Source organism: Ursus maritimus, unplaced genomic scaffold (assembly GCF_017311325.1).
Source record: "Ursus maritimus isolate PB19 unplaced genomic scaffold, ASM1731132v1 scaffold_23, whole genome shotgun sequence".
Classification (NCBI taxonomy): Eukaryota; Metazoa; Chordata; class Mammalia; order Carnivora; family Ursidae; genus Ursus; species Ursus maritimus.
The window spans coordinates 31,837,869-31,852,530 of record NW_024424786.1 but is presented as its reverse complement, the minus strand read 5'-3'; the positions used below and the strand labels follow the sequence as shown (position 1 = coordinate 31,852,530).

Sequence of the window (14,662 nt, the reverse complement as noted above, 5' to 3'; positions counted from 1 at the left end):
ATAATTCCCTAAAATAAAATCCTGCAATGTAGATAATCACATTAATATATTTAAGCAAAAAGTAGGGTTAACATCTCAATAACTGCTGGAAAAACAACACCATTCTTGACTTTTTGAAATATCACCAAATTACAGACTGAGGGAAATTTCACCAAACCCACCATATTTGATATTATACTGGGTGTAACAGCTGCTGCAACTCAACAAGAGAAAGGAATGAGAGGAGTTAGAATTTAGAAAGCAAGAAATGTGGAAGCCCATGAACATGATGTACTATATACCTAAAACCAAACAGAGAAAAAGAAAGCAGTTCCTAAAATTTGAAGACAAACCAACAACTGAGTATAACTTCCATAAAATTGGTGACATAGCGACGTGACAAATGGATAACTTAAGTGAATTTAAAACACGATTATCTCATTGTAAATCTCTACTGGAATATATCCTAAAGGCATGAAGAACCACAAGGAAATCTTAAGCTGTATTGAGTAGGAGTCGTATTTTAGTAGTAATATTATTACTGTCACTTTAAAATTATATAGGCATACTGTAGGATGAAACAACTAAGTAATACCGAAATAGATTCATGAACTAACATTTGGCATACTGGAAATCAAATAAGTTAAATAAAAACTGTGAGTTAAAAATATCAATATGAAAAGGAATCAATATGAAAAGTCATATTTTATATTTATTTCTAGCCCTGCCCACTGAAAAGGTCTAGAACCAAGAAAATCTAGTGCCAATATGACATGTTCAGGTTATGAAACCATTCATAATTAAAGGGAATCGGGGCTCTTGAGAAAAATGCTTAATTCCAGGCCCAGTGCAGAGGTTGTAAAAAATGAGGCTTGGACATCTTGTAGTGTCAGAAAGCAAGGAAATTCTTGAACACTAAAATAGCCTTGTCAAAAGGACAGAGGAGACATTTGAAGGGGTTCTCACTAGACTAAGCTGAGTCGTTGTGCAGCAAGAAAGATGAATGAGTACAGTAAATTAAAATATATCCAATAGATGAGATACTAAGCCCACTGGTTACTGCTAGAAACTACGTGGGCACCGAATAATTACTCCGAAATCTGCTAAATAAAGTGAAAGAATTAAGAATGCATCTTGTCTTTCCTGTATGCACTTTCTTTCAGGGAAAGNGATAAAATATAAGCAAACTCCCTTTGTAAAGAAGAATGCTGGCTAATAAACGTAGAAATATTAGAATGACAATATCACCATTTGAAAACTCCTCAGGACATAATAGATGTAAGCAATATAACCAGTGGTTACTCATATCGGGTTAAGGTTAATAGAGAATTTTATCATAGAGAAACAAGGCTGACACAGTCTGAACCTACAATTCAAACTTAGCATCAATATGTACCTTCTGCTGTGATGAAATAGGAAGTACTCATCACCTATGAAAAATTCTTGCTACAAAAAAACTAAACTTGAATCCATTCAAGCCTTTAGTTCTAACTACACACATCAGAAGTACCCAGAAGTGAGGAACAATTTAAACGACACTAAAATTTAGACTGAACCAATTTCAAACATTTGAATATCCTAGAAGACAAGTCGCCTGGTATCTCGAACAAAGCAATAGTTTAAAAATGGCCATTAAATGAACCATTTTGGGATAAAAAAAAGAGATTTAAGTCATTCAAATAGATTAAAATGAGAGAGATGAATATTACAAAGTAAAATGACCTAAGAAAATACCAAACAAATGCAATGTCTAGATTTTTTTAATATGGTGATGCAAACTACAAACTGTAAAGAGACCACTTTGAGAAAATGAGATCAATAATTCCGTTAAATATACATGGTTTACACATCAAATAAAAGACAAAGATTGTTCATATTGGGTAAGAAAGCAAGACACCACAGTATGCTTGCTGTCTACAAAAAGAAAAAATGATCTTAAATGTAAAGATATATCTATGCCAAAGTGAAAGGATGGACAACAATATACCATGCAAACCCTGATCAAAACTAAACTGGAGTAAATATATTGATAAAGCAGACTAAAGAAAGCTAAATATTAGCAGAAATAAAGGGCACCGTAACATAATGATAAAGGTGTCAACAGAGAATCGGGAAGGAGATAGATGGCAATGAAAAGCACTATTAACCAACTTGTCTTTCATGACAAAACAACATAATACACTTTCTCTCCAAATACATATGTAATATGCACCATTCAGAGGATAAACCATATCAGGCCCAAAAAATTTAAAAAAAAAAAAAACAAGAATTCTTAAAAATTATCATCATGCTTCGTCTCCCCTTCTGATTCCCCCCTTCATTTTTCCCTTCCTTCTCCTAATGTCCTCCATGCTAATCCTTATGTTCCACATATCAGTGAAACCATATAATTGTCTTCCTCTGCTTGACTTATGTCACTTAGCATAATCCCCTCCAGTTACATCCATGTTGATGCAAATGGTGAGTATTCATCCTTTCTGATGGCTGAGTCATATTACATTGTATATAAGAACCACAACTTCTTTATCCATTCGTCTGTTGAAGGGCATCTCAGCTCCTTCCACAGTTTGGCTATTGTGGATATTGCTGCTATGAACATTGGGGTGCATGTGGCCCTTCTTTTCACTACATCTGTATCTTTGAGGTAAATACCCAGTAGTGCAATTGCTGCGTCATAGGGTAGCTCTATTTTTAACTTTTTGAGGAACCACCACACTGTTTTCCAGAGTAGCTGCACCAGCTTGCATTCCCACCAACAGTGTAAGAGGGATCCCCTTTCTCCACATCCTCTCCAATATTTGTTGTTTCTTGTCCTCTCGATTTTTGCCATTCTAACTGGTGTAAGGTGATATCTTAATGTGGTTTTGATTTGAATTTCCCTGATGGCTAATGATGTTGAACATTTTTTCATGTGTCTGCTAGCCATTCATATGTCTTCTTTGGAGAAGTGTCTGTTCATGTCTTCTGCCCATTTTTTAACTTGATTGTTTTTTGGTTGTTGAGTTTGAGAAGTTCTTTATAGATCTTGGATACCAGCCCTTCATCTGTAGTGTCATTTTGGGAGGGGCGTGGGAGTTGGGTTAGCCCAGTGATGGGTATTAAGGAGGGTATGTATTGCATGTAGCACTGGGTGTCATATGCAAACAATGAATCATGGAACGCTACATCAAAAACTAATGATATACTGTATGGTGACTGACATAACATAATAAAATAAAATTTAAAAATTAAAAAGAAAATGAAAATCTTTAAAAAATTAAATAAATAAAAAATAAATTAAAAAAAAGAATTTTCATCATGCATCCCATATTCCTTAGCAAAAAAGAAATTAAACTCAAATCAGTACCAAAAAATTCTATAATATCTCCTGAATATTTGGAAGTTAAATGACCAAAAAAATACATAGCTATTATCAGGTGAACACAGAACCTTCCCTAAGATAAACTATGTTCTGGACCATTAAAAATACTTTAAAATAAATAAATAAATAATAAAAAATAAAACTTAAATAAAACAAAAGTATTCAAGTCTTACAGAGGATATGTTTAGATATTAATAGAATTGAACTAAAAGCAAAAACAGAAAACTATCAGGAAAAATATCAAATATTTAGAAATTGAGCAGATAAATAACTCAAGGGCCAAAAAAGAAGTCACTGGTAAAATTCAAAACATATTTTAAATTAACTAAAACATGAAAGTAAAGCACAAAATTACAAATATCAGAAATGAAAAAGGGACATAATATAGTCTACAGACTTTAAAAGAATAATAAAAAAATAGAGATGTTTATAAACGTGACAATTTAAAGACTTGAAAATATTCTGCATACTATAAAACATCACAAACAAATCACAAGCTGGAAAAATAGTAATTACACATAAATGGTAAAAGGGATCATTTCTTCGGAGTATTATTAAATCATAATAATCACTATGGAAAAGAACAGTCATCCGCTAAAACAGGTAAAAGTCATTAATAGGATGTTCACACACAAAAAAAGGATAGAAATCATTTTAAAAAAAGAAATCATTTTAAGTGTGAATAGATGCTCATATTCAACAATACTTATTGAATTTCAATTAAACAAATGAAACACGATTTCCTTTAACTATTTGTTCTCAAACCCATAAATGTTTGTCAAGCACTGAGTGTTGAGAGGTACAAACAGGTATTTTCTAGACTGAGAGAAGCAGTGTAGTTTAGTGTAGTGTAGTTTAGTACAAGCTCATGGATGGTATGTGGGCAATAACTACGAACATCAACATTTAAATACCTGTACAATTTGATCTAACAATTCTACTTCTAAACACTCATACTTACAAAATTTCAAAAGGACTTAATTGTAGTTATTGGTTACAAAAAAATAAAACTGGGGGAAACATGACAAGGACTGGAAACATGAATTTTGCTGTATCTTCATAAAGATTTAAGCACTTTGAGGAAGCTGAGAATGAGTTACATCTGTATAGAACATATGGAAAGATCTTCAGAAGCCTGAGTAGTAAATGCAAAAGTTATACACGGAGACAAAAATATACATATATTTTATTAACTTGAACAATCTTAGAAACAATAACAGTCTTTTTTTGGAAGAAACAATAACAATCTAGTACAATAACTACATATGGAAGGATAGGGATGATGGTGAGGGATGGGTAATGGTTTATTCTACAATATTTCTAACTTTGTACGGATTCCATTTTTAATATTTATTACAACCTGGTATACTTTCATTTTTTAATTTAAAAAGTAAAATACACTAAGAATTTCATATGTAATGCAAACAAAATAGAATAAAGATGATAATCTACATAACATTCACTATATTAACTAGTGCAATAAAAAGAACAAAGATGAAACACAGGAATCTAAAGGGCTAGTATCCAAAATATATAAAGAACTTATAAACCTCAACACCCCAAAAACAAATAATCAAGTTTTCAAATGGGCGGTCTACACGAGTGAACATTCCTCTAAAAAGATATACAGATGGCCAACATGAAAAGTTGTTCAGAAATGCAAGTCAAAACTACAATGAGATATCACACCTGTCAGAATGCCTAAAATCAACAACACAAGAAACAGATGATGGCGAGGATATAGAGAAATAGGAACACTCATGTACTGTTGCTGGGAAGGCAAACTGCTGCAGCCATCTGGGAAAGAGTATGGAGGTCCCTCAAAAACTTAAAAATAGAGCTAGCCAACAATATAACAATAGCGCTACTAAGTATTTACCCAAAGAATATAAAAACACTAATTTAAAAGGATACATGCATACCTACACTTATAGCAGCTTTCTTTACAATAGCCATATTATGGAAGCTCCCAAATGTACCTCAGTTAATGAACAGATAAAGAAGTGGTATATATCTATACATGTATGTATATAATGGAATATTACTCCAACATAAAAAATAGGGAAATATCGCCATCTGCAATAACATGGATGGAGCTAGTGAGTATAGTGCCAAGGAAAGTAAGTCAGTCAGAGAAAAACAAATACCAAATGATTTCACTCATGTGGAATTTAAGAAAACAAAATAAATGAGCAAAGGGAAAAAAGAGAGAGACACATCAAGAAACTGATTCTTAATCATAGAGAACAAACTGTTGGTTACCAGAGAAATAAGGGTTAAATAGGTGATGGAGATTAAGGAATGCACTTGTTGTCATGAGCACTGGGTGATGAATGGAACTGTTGAATCACAATATTGCACACATGAAGCTAATAAAACACTGTGTTAAAAAAAAACACAGGAATCCAACTAAATATAAAAATAAGAATGAGAATGTAAGTTATAAAAGTAAATATAACAATTAATTAAAATTAGGGTAACTATAAAAATTCATCAATAACCAGTACATATGGAGATTAAGAGTATACTTATAAGGACCACTATGCATAGAACTGTTAAACCGTGCTATTCTGCATATTACACTAACATAAATCTGTATATTATATTACCTGAAAGAAAAAATTAAAAATTAATGAAAGTTCATATAACTATAAAACTTTCATTGACTACCTCTTTACAAATTATTGACTCAGACTGTAAATGCGTTTACACTAAAATGGACTTTAACATTTGAGAAGATTGGCTCTAATGATAAATTACAATCCTGATGATGCATTTATTAGCTACTTGATATGACATTTCTCTTCCAGACCTTCTTCATGGCATTTATCATCTCGGAATTTCTCAGAGTGTAGATCAGTGGGTTCAGCATTGGGGTTATGACTGTATAAAACACAGTCAATGATTTGTCAATGGGGAAGGTCTTAGCAGGTCTTGCATACATGAAAATGCATGGAACAAAGAAGAAGACCACCACAGTGATGTGCGAACCACAGGTCTGCAGGGCTTTCCGCCTCCCTTCTGGACTAAGGTTCTTTAGAGAGTGCAAGATGACACCATAAGAGGTGAGCAAGAGCACAAACACAATACTACAGATCACTCCTCCATTGGCTACCACGAACAGGCCAGCAACATACGTATCAGTACAGACCAGTTTCAGTAGGGGTACATGTCACAGAAAAAATGATCAATGACATTGGGACCACAGAATGGGAGCCCATAAATAGTGCTAACTTGAATTACTGAATGCAGAAAACCTCCGACCCAGGACACTACCAGCAGCACAACACACACCCACTGCCTCATGATAACCAGATAATGCAAGGGCTTGCAGATGGCCACATAGCGATCAAAGGCCATCACCAGCAGAAGAAAGACCTCTGATCCACCAAAAAGGTGGTCTATAAAGAGCTGGGTCATACACGATTGAAAGGATATGGTACTTTTCCCAAAGAAAACCTCTGAAATCAATCTGGGGGAAATAGAAGAGGAATAAATGACATCCATACATGATAAGTTAGCAAGAAAAAAGTACATAGGTGAGCCCAGGGTCTTACTGACAGTTACTGTCACCACTATGAGCAAATTGCCCACCACGGTGAAAATATAAAAGAGTAAGAACATAACAAAAAGGACCTTCTGTTCCATTGGATCCTGGGTGAGGCCCAACAGGACAAAGTAAGTTACGTTGTTTCGTGCTTCCATCTAGTCTACATAGGAGCTGACTTCTCGTATTAGAAGCTGGTGATCTACAAAACAAGGGGGAAAACTTTTAAATGCACTATATGATTAATCTTTTATTGATACATTCAACTAAAGAATGTGGCAAGAGTACCTATTTGTGTCCAGTATTTCACAGATGTGATTCACAAGTTGAATAAGCCATGGTTTCCTACACTCAGTGGTAGCATGCATAATAATCACCAATGTAATAAGTACCATTATAAAAACAGTTAGACAATGTAAAGTTCAGGGGTAGGAATATGTCAAACAAATAGCAATCAGAGAAGGCTCGCCAGAGGAAGCAATGCTTTCACTGAGCTTTAAAGAAAAAATGGAAAGACAAGAAAAGAGGGCAAGGGAATTCCATGAAAAAGTACAGTTTATAAAGTCACAAAAGCGAAATACTTAAGACTGATTCAAGGTAATTGACATTTCCAAACTGAGTGGATCAAGTTAGGAATGGAAGGTCCCTGCCCTGGATAGTCTCTTCCCTCACCAAGACCTCTTTCTTAGGATCTCTGGCTGGATACGCCCCCTTTTCCTGACCAATAAATGTGGAACCATTCCAATGTTGGGTCTCTCCCTTAATTTTTAAACGTCATATATGCAACATCTCCAACTCCGCTGTTCTCCAATTGGATGTTAATTCAGAACTTATAAGACTACATTTTTTAATTTTCAGCAACAAATGCAAGTGTTTCCCATCTCACTAAACGGTGCTACCTTCTAAGTCATTACTCAGACAAGAAATACCACCCTGCCTTTCTTGCTCTCATATCACATATTGATACCTTTAACAAATCCTACAAACCCTCTTTTAAAATAGAGCACAAACTTGATCATTTTCCTCCCTCCACCACTTCTCCAACCCACTACACTAGCTTCCTACCACATCTCTCCCCTTTCATTCTGGCCTCCATCAAATTGTTCTCACGAGGCAGCTCAAGTGATCTGTTCATAAATACGGTTCTGATCTATCACTCTACTACTCACAATGCCTATGGTGGATTCCAATCACACACTCACAACTCAATGAATCACATTTCATATTTGCAGTAAGAAGAACTGTAATACCCATTCATAGATGAACAAACTGAGACTCAGACTATCGAATTCTTTTTCCCACGTCCCCTATTTTTAAGTGATTAAACTGGAATGGGAATCTAAGTTTGCTTTATTTCAAAGTAATGTAACTTTTACATGATAAAAAGATTCACACACTTTAGAAGCCTGGTACCCAATATTTACTGTTAGTCTTACCTTGTGATGGTATGTCCACAAGCTGACGGAAGACTTTTTACTCATTCCTGCGACTGGAATTTTTCTTCCATCCGGTATGACAAGAGAAAGCAAAAGGCTGCATTATTACCTGATGGTATACTTTATTTCATTGGGCTATCAGTCCATTTTTCTCATGGTGTTCCCTGATTATTCAGGAGATTGCTTTTTTTTTGCACTGTAGATTATGTAAAAGGAATTCCATGGTCCACACAAAAAATAAAACTTTACTACCTTAGGATAATTTATCTAAAAGACAAGCAACCTCATTTTACATAAGAAGATAGCAACCAGCCATTTCCAAGGAGATTGTTCTCGGGTAACTTCAAACAGAAAAATAACATTCACTTGCTTAGTCCTCTCATTCCATCCTGTTGGTATGACCACACCGGTTGAGTTCAAATTTTGAGGAGAGACATTCTTGTGCTTTTTGGAGGGGTATACTTTCAGCCTAGCAAAGATCTCCTAAAAATTTATCAGTTCTTAAGAGCATAGCTTCTTCTTCCCAATAGGGGAAGGGATCACAAGAAATTCATCCCTTATGACCACATATGTCATTAAGTCAGAATTGGAAAGTGTCCAAGACTGATTCTTGCTTAATTAAATTCACTGGGAATTTCCACAATTTTTTAAAAAAATATCTATACATAATAATACTACTGGACCAAAGCACATAATTAAGGTTTAATGGATGTAGCATGAAGGGAAAAAACAGCTTTGGAACAATCATGAGACTATTGGCAGTCAAGAATAAAATACCAGCCAAACATTTTATTCCAGTGAAGATTAATTTATCATGTATTTCCGCATTTGTCATGGCAAGGTCTCCTTTCCTCTTACTTACCATCCATTTTATGATCTTCCTTAAAGTATGAATAGATACAGTAACTATTTATTTACCAATATAGATGTAATAAGTATCCAATTATTAATTATTGTTTTTATATTAGGGCACATATTCAAACCAGGAACCATGCTATGAGTGAGGACACAACAATTAATTAAACATGGGAAAGAACACATGTAAGGTCCTTCCTGCATGGACTTTATTTCTCATATAGTCACACAAAAAATAAGACTAGAATTTAATAAAATAAGTGTAGTCTTCTTCAGATGACTATGTAAGAACTAACCTAATTAGTAGATATTAACCTGGCCAAGTATACTGTTTGTCCTAAAAAATTAAAAATAAAACTCAGTAAGGTTAGGCAACTGCAATGTCCTTTACTTGGAGTACCAGGATACTATTCATGTCCTTGGACATTAACCTGTCTCTTTGCCTAGTAAGACAAATGCTGGAATTGAACTTACTGAAAGACCATGACTGAGTAATCTCTCAGGTAGTAGAACTCTTCACTTGTTGAGTCGTTCAAAACATATCCCTAGCAGTGCAATTGCTGGGTCATAGGGTAGCTCTATTTTTAACTTTGTAAGAACGTCTATACTGTTTTCCAGGGTGCCCGTACCAGCTTGCATTCCCAACAACAGGGTAAGAGGGCTCCCTTTTCTCCACAACCTCACTAACATTTGTTGTTTCCTGGCTTGCACTACAAGGTATTTACCCACAGGATACAAACATAGTGATTCAAAGGGGCACATGCACCCCAATGTTTATAGAAGCCAAACTATGGAAAAAGCCCAGATGTGCATTGACAGATGAATGGATAAAGATGTGGTATATAAATAAATGGAATATTACTCAGCCATAAAAAATGAAATCTTAGCATTAGCAATCATGTAGATGGAACTAGAGGGTAATATGCTGAGCAAAAAAAGTCAATCGGAGAAAGATTATTTTCATGTGATCTAATTCATTTGTGAAATCTAAGATACAAAACAGATGATCATAGGGGAAAGGAGGGGTAAATAATATGAGATGAAATCAGAGAGGGAGAAAAACCATAAGAGACTTTTAACTATAGGAAAGAAACTGAGAGTTGCTGGAGGGGAAATGGGTGGGGGGATATTGTAACTGGGTGATGGGCACTAAGGAGGGCACCTGATATAATGAGCACTGGGTGTTTCATGCAACTGATGAATCACTGAACTCTACCTCTGAAACTAATATACTATATGTTACTTAATTTAATTGAAAAAAATAACAATAAATTAAAATTAAATTCAAAAGAAAACACATCCCCAAGGCCTCTTCCTACGCAAAGGAAGGGATATTTCTACCTTTCCCCAGCATCATCTCAGAGAATTAGACCCGGGGGCAACTGGGTGGCACAGCGGTTAAGCGTCTGCCTTCGGCTCAGGGCGTGATCCCGGCGTTATGGGATCGAGCCCCACATCAGGCTCCTCTGCTATGAGCCTGCTTCTTCCTCTCCCACTCCCCCTGCTTGTGTTCCCTCTCTCTCTGGCTGTCTCTATCTCTGTCAAATAAATAAATAAAATCTTTTAAAAAAAAGAGAGAATTAGACCCTTCCACGTGTTTGTACAATCAAAGAGGAATGTCTATTCACAAAAAAATATACCAAGGAAACATCTAGGGGATGAAGAGTTTCTCCTGCCTGGGCAGCTATTTGAATTCTCAGAAATCTCTGGGGCATTGTATCAGGAAAATAATCCTTCCATTTATATGTGCAGACACAGCCTATGACTTTCCACATCCTTCCTCTTTTCAATGAAAGAGAATGTAAGGCCATTACACATTAGCTTATTAGAATATTTGGAACAAATTCAAGTAAAGTAACCTCTCTGGACAGTGTTCTCCCCTAGAATAATGACTAGAGAAAAAAAGACTTGGTTCTTGTCAAGAAAGAGTGGCAGACAGCCAAATATGTGAAAGCCTCTAATTTGAACAGAAGAAAAAATGTTAATAAATTGTGGGTTTCATATAGCAACACATTTAAGTAAAGCAAATCACATTTAAGCCCAAGTGAAAGGAGAACCAGTCTCAGGTTCACTTACCCAACATGTCCTCAGCCAAGGAAGGCCTATCTCTAGCTATTAGATCTCTACTTGAGAGACCCTGAGGTTCAGAGGCAGAAGGCCTAAGGAGGAGGGAAGTTACTGAGGTTGAAGTTGCAATTCATAAAAAGATAGGTAGTCACAGTTCTGCAGTTCTGTATGGGAGTGGATGCTGTTGATCAAGACCTGAATCTATGTCAACTGACACCATAATGATTTTCAGTTCATTAATTCAATCCCTTAATTTCAGTCCAGTGTCGACTGAGTAACTGTTTCTACAAGAAACAAATTATTTTCCACCAAGAACCTATTTCTACATCAAGTCTCTGAAGGCTTCCACTCTTATTCATTTTCCCATGGCTTACGATGAGCAACACTGAGCATCTTCACCTCCACAGGTTTGGTTGTATATTGTATTTTCTGGGTCATAAGGACCATAGATAAAGAGTCATTAAATATATGTAGGAACCAGCTTAAGATCTTCCTTATGTGTTAAGCCACAAAAAAACTTTGCTCATGTCAGCTTACTGAAATTTATATATAACTGTATGCTTACGTTAATGTTCAGTAAAGCATTAGAAGCAGCTAGTCGTTTAAGAAGCTAGAAGGAGGATTAAATAAAAACCAAAGTAAAAAAAAAAAGGATGTAATGAAAAGATAAAAAATCAATACAATAGAAAACAGAAAATAGAGTAAACTAAAACAGCCAAAAGTTGGTACCTCTATTTTACAACTGATAAATTTCTAGCAAGAGTAATCAGGAGAAAATAACTATTATCAGAAATTAAAATAGAGATAAAATCATACATATGCTTCAGACTTAAAAAGGATAACAAATGGTTCTTATGAAAAACATTATTCTAATAAATTTGATACCTTAGATAAAATGGGTAAAATAAAGGAAAAACATAACCTTCTGAAAAAAACTGAAAAATAAATTGAAAAACTAAGTACTCCTATATTTCTCCAAGAAATGGACTGTCCCTTTTTTGAAAACAACTTGAGTGTATGATTGAATTCCCTAAGGAGCCTAACGAGATTACTAGAAATAATAAGTGAATTTGGTGAGTTTTTGTGACACAAGTTCTAAAGAAAATATTCAATTGCACTTACATAATGTATCGATACAATTGAGATATTACAAAATTTTTTAAAGATTTTATTTATTTATTTGACAGAGAGAGACAGCCAGCGAGAGAGGGAACACAAGCAGGGGGAGTGGGAGAGGAAGAAGCAGGCTCCCAGCGGAAGAGCCTGATGTGGGGCTCGAACCCAGAATGCTGGGATCACGCCCTGAGCCGAAGGCAAACGCTTAACTACTGTGCCTCCCAGGCACCCCAGAAATATTACAAAATTGTAAACACCTTTTACATTAGTATCTGAAAACAAAAAATACTTAGGAAAAGATAAACATCCCTCCGCTAAAAGTTATAAATATGTAAAAACTAAATTTTTGAAAAAGACCAATAAATTGATGTCTTGCATTCCGGAACTAGAAAATTCAATATTGTTAAGATGTTATGCACTCCAAAATGATGTGTAGATTCAACACGACTACATGAAACTCCCAGCATGTCCTTTCAGAGATGTGGACAGTTGTATTTCCCAAAAATAGATATAGTATATTCCATCCCACCTGCTCTTTCTTTTGTATTTTATTTTATTTTTATTTAAATTCAATTAATTAACATATAATGTACTATTTGTTTCAGGGGTACAGGTCTGTGATTCATCAGTCTAAGGTAAATGCCTTTTGTTTTTCTTTATAATAATTTTTTATTATGTTATGTTAGTCACCATACAGTATAGCCTTAGTTTTTGATGTAATGTTCCATAATTCATTAGATGCGTATAACACCCAGTGCACCATGCAATAGTGCCCTCCTTAATACCCATTACCGGCCTATTCCATTCACCCCTTCCCCTCTGAAGCCCTCAGTTTGTTTCCCAGAGTCCATAGTCTCTCATGGTTCATTCCCCCTTCTGTTTACCCCCCCTTTCTTCTTCCCTTTCTTCTACTACTGATCTTCCTACTTCTTATGTTCCATAAATGAGTGAAACTATATGATAATTGGCTTTCTCTACTTGACTTATTTCACTTAGCATAATCTCCTCCAGTCCCGTCCATGTTGCTGCAAATGTTGAGAAATCGTTCGTTTTGATAGTTGAGCAATATTCCATTGTATATATGGACCACATCTACTTAATCCAGTCATCTGTTGAAAGGCATCTTGGCTCCTTCCACAATTTAGCTATTGTGGACAATGCTGCTATGAACATTGGGGTGCATATGGCCCTTCTCTTCACTACGTCTGTATCTTTGGGGTAAATACTCAGTAGTGAAGTGGCTGGATCATAGGGTAGCTCAATTTTTAACATTTAAGGGACCTCCACACAGTATTCCAGAGTGGCTGTACCAACTTGCATTCCCCCCAGCAGTGTAAGAGGGATCCCCTTTCTCCATATCCTCTCCAACATCTGTTGTTTCTTGCCTTGTCACTTTTTGCCATTCTAACTGGCATCTCAAGGTGGTATCTCAAGGTGGTTTTGATTTGAATTTCCCTGATGGCTAATGATTTTGAACATTTTTTCATGTGTCTATTAGCCATTTGTATGTCTTCATTGGAAAAGTGTCTGTTCATATCTTCTGCCCATTTATTGATTTGATTATTTGTTTCACGTGTATTGAGTTTGAGAAATTTTTGTAGAACTTGGATACTAGTCTTTTATCTGTAGTGTCATTTGCAAATATCTTCTCCCATTCCATGGGCTGCCTCTTAGTTTTTTTGACTGTTTCCTTGGCTGTGCAGAAGATTTTATCTTGACGAAGTCCCACAAGTTCATTTTTTCTTTTGTTTCTCTTGCCTTTGGAGATGTGTCATGAAAAAAGTTGCTGTGGCTGGTATCAAAGAGGTTGTAGCCTCTGTTCTCCTCAATGATTTTGATGGATTCCTGTCTCACATCGAGGTCTTTCATCCATTTAGAGTTTATCTTTGTGTATGGTGTGAGGGAGTGGTCAAGTTTCATTCTTTTGCATGTAGCTGTCCAATTTTCCCAGCACCATTTTGAAGAGACTGTCTTTTTTCCACTGGATGTTTTTTTCTGCTTTGTCAAAGATTAGTTGCCCAAAGAGCCGAGGGTCAATTTCACGACAAGGATGCCCACTCTTGCCATTATTATTCAACATAGTACTAGAAGTCCTTGCAACAGCAATCAGACAACAAAAAAGGATAAAAGGTATCCAAATTGGCAAAGAAGAAGTCAAACTGTCTCTCTTTGCAGATGACATGATACTCTATATGGAAAACCCAAAAGAATCCACCCCCAAACTACTAGAACTTATAGAGCAATTCAGTAATGTGGTGGGATACAAAATCAATGCTCAGAAATCAGTTGCATTTCTATACA

General features: G+C 35.5%; 1 pseudogene; it reads right to left on the bottom strand.

Moving 5' to 3' along the window:
- Window positions 1-5,718: 5,718 nt before the first annotated feature.
- The window catches only part of LOC103672266, a 19,345-nt pseudogene continuing 10,401 nt past the window's right edge, over window positions 5,719-14,662 (bottom strand).